The 5,670-nt window shown below is 41.2% G+C and overlaps 1 protein-coding gene across 17 annotated transcripts in view; it reads left to right on the top strand.

Moving 5' to 3' along the window:
* The window catches only part of FHIT (fragile histidine triad diadenosine triphosphatase), a 1,480,075-nt gene that overhangs the window by 1,299,295 nt on the left and 175,110 nt on the right, over positions 1-5,670 (top strand). The window lies entirely within an intron of this gene.

Genomic DNA, 5,670 nt, shown 5'->3' with positions numbered 1-5,670 from the left:
GGGGGGGGGGGGGAACAAAGAGGGGAGGGGGGGAGGGAGGAAGGGAGGCAGACTCTCATGAAGTTGTTTTGAAGGGATGGCCTTCTAACTCCGTTCCTCTGCTTATTGGCCATTTACACATCTTCTCTGGAGAAATGCCTATTCATCCCCTGCCCATTTTCTTAGTTGGGTTTTTTGTCTTTTTATTACTGAGTTGTAGTAGTTCTTTATATGTCTTAGATACAAGTCCCTTATCAGATGGATGATTTGCAAAATAATTTTTCTCCCATTCCATGGGTTACCTTTTCACTTTCTTGACTGTATCCTTTGAAGCACAAAGTTTAAATTTTGGCGATGTTCACCTTCTTCCACTCTTAAGGACCCTTGTGATGACATTGGGTGCAGGTGGATAATTCAGGGTCATTCATACTCTCCCTGTTTTAAGGTCAGCTGGTAACAATGCTAATCCTTCTGCAACTGTAATTCTTCGTTGCCATACAACCTAACATATTCACCAGCCCTGGGATTAGGATATGGACATACTGGAGGGTCCACTGTCTGCCTCCCAAAGCAGTGTTTTTGTTTTTCTTCAGAATCAGACTTGCCTTCTGTGATTACTCATTCATCTGAGGGCGAGGGATTCATACTGGGGCAACTGGTGGAGGTTGCTGGACCCTAGTCATGGAACAGGGTAGCTCTCTCTCTCTAGTCTTCCCTGCCCTTTCCCCACCATGATTTTATCCCTTATAGACAAATTAGAATATATTCTGACAAGGACAGAACACATCAGTGTGACTATACTGACCATTCTCAGGTGAGTATGGGGTAAAGTAGATGTGTTCAAAAGGATGGAAGGAGACACACAGATCGTGCAAAAGAGGCGGGACCTATAAAAATATTGTTAAGGTATTAACACTGACAGAGACCCTACATTTGGAGAAAAAGATAACGGAAAGGGCTTTAAAAGCTAAAATGTACTCAAGCAGATGAGCCAGGAAAGGGTGGATCTACTCCTTGGTGCAAACTACATACAATTAATAAATTAGGGGGAAAAAAAGACTTTTCATTGAACAACTTGGTTAATCTATATTTATATCTGGCATGACTTTGAACTAGGAAGACGGAAGGTGGAAATGGGACTTAGGAGATAACATCCTTGCTTTTAGTGAATTGAGATCTCTGGGCAAAGGCAGGTTCCATCCCCTGAGGGATGCAGGTCCGAAAGAACTTACAGATGTGATCAAAGACATTACTGAGAAATCATGGAGCTGGCAGAGGCATCAAGAGGCCATGGCGAAGAGGTGTCCTTATATTTGGAATCCGGAGAGGCAGGGTGGCCTCCTGAGAGATGGTGTCACTTGGTGGTGAAGAGCAAATGCTCCAGTGTCTGATGACAGACTCAGGTTCAGATTTCACCTCCTGGTCACTGCCTTCAGGAGCTTGGCCACGTTGTTTAACCTCTTTGGTCTATTTTGTCTCTTGGAAATGGTGATGCATTTATTAACAACCTCTAGGCAGCATTGTGAGGGTTAATTGAAATAATGATGTAAATCAACCCAGGGACTGGTATGTAGTGATCTTTGATTAAATATTAACAACAATTACTACTACTAAGGATAATAATAATAACTGTAGAAACTAGTAGACTCAGGAAACTTAAACCCGTATTTCCTCACAAGTGATTTTCTCCCTCCTCTGCAACTACTGCCATGGATTTCTTTGTGAAACTCCTTTTCCTTGGAAAAGTTATCTGTGCTTATTTATCTCCTTTTCTTCATCTTCCACTCTCTCTTAAATCCTCTTCAGAAAAAAAAAATCCGCTTCAGTTTTTTTTATTAATAACAGTTTTATGGAAATATAATTCACATACCATAAAATTCACTCTCTTTAAAGTATACAGTTTCATGTTTTTCTAGTATATACACAGAGTTGTGCAACCATCATGACTATCTAATTTTAGAATAAATTCATCATCCCCAAAAGAAACGTCATGTCCATTAGCAGTCACTCCCCATTCCCCCGGCAACTGCTAATTTACTTTCTATCTCTATGAATTTGCCTATACTGGGCATTTCATATAAACAGAATGATATATCTGGCCTTTTGTGTCTGGCTTCTTTCACTTAGCATAATTCTTTCACTTAGCAGTACTTCATTCCTTTTTATGGCCAAATCATACTCCATTGTCTGGCTATACCACATTTTGTTTATACATTCACTACTGGATGGGCATATGGGTTGTTTTCTCTGTTTGGCTATTATGTATAATACTGCTATAAATATTCATATACAAGTTTTTGTGTGGACCTGTTTTCAGATCTTTTGGGTACGTGCTTAGGAGTAGAGTCCTGAATCATATGGTAACTCTATGTTTAACTTTTTGAGGAAGTGCCGAACTATTTTCCAAAACAGTGGCATCATTTTACATTTCCACCAACAGCCTGTGAATGCTCTCATTCTCCACATTCTCATCCACACTTGTTATTTTCTTTTTTTAATATTGCCATTCTATTGACTGCTAAGTGATATCTCAATGTGGTCTTTATTTTCATTTTACTAATGATTGATGATGTTGAGCATCTTGTCATGTGCTTTTTAGTTAAGTTTTATTCTCCCAGTTTCATGGAAACTAACTCAAGCTTTCAACAGTGCTGACTGTTGATGATACACTCCTTGAAATTCCTTCTTCCATCAGTTTGAGAACTTACCCTCTCCTGATTTGCCTCCTTCTGTGCTGTATCCTTAATGTGAGTCCTACTTCTTCTCTTCCCAAACTTCAAATGTTGACGTGTCCCAGTTCTGAATTTTTAGCTCTGCCCACTAGGTTTTTTTGCTGGACACTTATATCCACCTGAAACTAAATTGTATATTTATTTTCTTGCTTATTTTCTGTATCACCCTTTGCATTGTAGCTCTATGGAGGCAGGGACTTTGTCTTGTTCATTACTATATCCCTGGTTTCTAGACTAGAACTTGGTTCTAAATATTTTTGCATGAATAATTATAAATGTTAGAAAAATGTAAACAGATCTTATATGAATAAAGAGTGGCGATCTCCATAATTAAATAAGTTTCTGGATTGCTAATTAAACAAATTTAACCATGTGTCTTTTGAGTGGGTCTTCTCTGACACTATGCTAGTGAGCATTGTGGAATTTTAGTTGACCATGAAAACTTTTTTGGTATGCAGCGCATCATGGATTTTTAAAAATTCTCTTCCCACTCAAGCAGCTATACTGTAAAATTTAATTAGAGGTTTTGTTAGCACTTAAAAAAGTCAATTGTGATCACCAAAGTTCAATATGAAGAACGAATTATGTCGAATTATCTCAGTATGTGCTGTTCATGGGGGTTTTATCAGAATGCCATTCTATTGGAAGGCCATGGCAATGGTATTCCTTCACAACAGCGAGGTTTTGAGCAGGCTTTATGGTGATTTCCCTTTTCTGAAAAGTTGAGTGGTTTGTCAGGATCTTGTGATCAGTCTGTCACTTAAGAATTTAAGTCAAGCTCTCAGACTGTGTTGAGAGCTATGCCCTTGGGGAACATCACCTATACAGTGAGCTGTTTACTGTCATCAGTGTCACAGTGAATTTAAAGTGGTTACCAGTGATCAAGGGTGGCAATTCCAGGACGGGGTGGTAACAGAGCCTGTAGAAGTAGCCCTGAACACTAACCCAGGAGAGCAAGGTAAAGAAAAAGAGGTGTGGGATGGGCCTGGACCCAGGAGGTTTCCCTAATGTAAGTTCACAGCCACCTGTACGTCATTAATGGACAAGAATAGACATATTCATAAGGACAAGGCACAGAGGGTGACCAGAGAGCGGGAAGTCGAGGAAGCATTCAGTAATAGGTCTCCCATAATGCAACAGGGCAGGCAAAACAGTGAGTGACCTTGGTGCTTACATTAGCACATTTTCAGGAGAGGAGGTCAGGAACCAGATGGATCCTGTAAGCCATGGTTGTGGTTGTCTAAGTATGGCCCTGGACCAGCAACATTGATATCACTGGGAGTTTGTAAGAAATGCGAATTCTAGGGTCCGGGTGATCTGTGTTTCACCAAGCCCCGGGTGCATGCTCAGATTTGAGAACCACTAGTCAAAGCAACAGAAATAAGCTTTAAGCAACAGAGTAACTTTAACCATGTCCCATTCAAGGAGCTTCTTAAATATCTTCCCTGCTGGTGTGGGAACCAACCCCTGAATGTGATCTCTATCTGCTGATTTAAAAATAAATAAACAAACATAAATAAAAAGTAAGAGTAATACTGCTGCAGTTGTATGTATTAAGTATTAAGTATGTACTAAGCAGCATGCTAGGGACATGGTTAGCAGATTTGATCTTCTTAACAACTCTGTGAGGTTGAAACGGTTGCAACCCCCCTTATAGATGAGGATACTGAGATACAGGCCTTATGAGGCAAGACCAAAGAGCTAGTAAGTGGTAGGTCCAGGATTTGCATTAGGCAGTTTGGCTGCAGAACACTGGTCTGGAATACCTGATTATTGAAAGGTCCAAGGGAGATGGTGGGTGGGTGGGTGGATGGATGGATATAAGGAAGAAAGGAAGGAAAGGAGGGAGGGAGGAAGGGAAGAAAGAGGGGGAAAGGGTAGCTGCAGGTTTGGGAAGTAAAGATTGAGTACGCCTTCTTTAAAGGGGGGGCTATTTCCATGTACTGTGGCAGTTTTGCCATCTTGCTGTTAAGTCAACTAGCCCACGTGCATCAATCACTTTCAGCCTGGGTTTATCCTGCACTGCTTCCTTCTAAGAATTTGTTTCTGTGGGTAGTTTGTGATGTATTTTTCCCTGTCTGTTTTTTCTCCCTGTCTCCCGCTGCTCGCGTAGTCTTTGTGACTTAGGCATGCACTCGTCCCAGTTGCTGAGGAATCCATGGCTGGCTTCATCATTAACTGGAGAATATTCTGGGAAAAACATGTCACTCTTTGGGGACCATGTGCTCAGGGGCTGATGTGAAGCTCCTCTCTGCTTTATTCACCTTGGACCGCCTTGTTCCCTGCCTCTGCTATAATAGCATATCATTTTCCCCTCCTCAGGCAGCAAAGCCACAGGGACACTTAATCTCGCATTCCCCGGAGGCCCTTTGGAGGCTTGGAGACTTGGAGCTTGATCCCTGTAATCAAGAAGGGGTGGGTGTGATCGGAGACTAGGTTTGATTCTTTGTCTGCCTGTCCACATTTAGGCTTTTCCTTTTCACATTCCTTCCCCTGGTTTGTGAACATAGCTCAAGGGCAGGAGTGAGGTTTAACTTCGGCTGAGGTACAATAGAGGCTCTTTGGAAATAAAACTTTTCAATGGCAGTTTAGCCTTGAAGGATATTGAATTAGATATGCTGTGTGCCTTGATTCATGATCTCTGCATAATAGCATTGCTATGTATATTACCTGGGTGCTTTAGTAGACTAGAGAAATGGACTGTTTAAAAGATTAACTTCACAGAATCAGTGTTATGTGCTGACAAAGAATGTGGTGGTAAGAGCCAGATGGGCTGGCTTCCTGTGCTGACTTTACCACTTCCTCTGGGGCTTTGACCTCTCTGAGCATAGATTTCCTCATCTGTAAAATGGAGATGTAGTAGAACTTGCCTCAGGGGATGATTCAGATCATTAAATGAGATAAAAGGCAAACCCAGAACTTTCTTATCATAGTAACTCAACACTTAATACGTGAGAAC

Source organism: Balaenoptera physalus (assembly GCF_965194825.1).
Source record: "Balaenoptera physalus genome assembly, chromosome: 11".
Classification (NCBI taxonomy): domain Eukaryota; kingdom Metazoa; phylum Chordata; class Mammalia; order Artiodactyla; family Balaenopteridae; genus Balaenoptera; species Balaenoptera physalus.
Note: the sequence above shows the minus strand (reverse complement) of the source record. Positions and strands in the feature narration are given on the sequence as shown.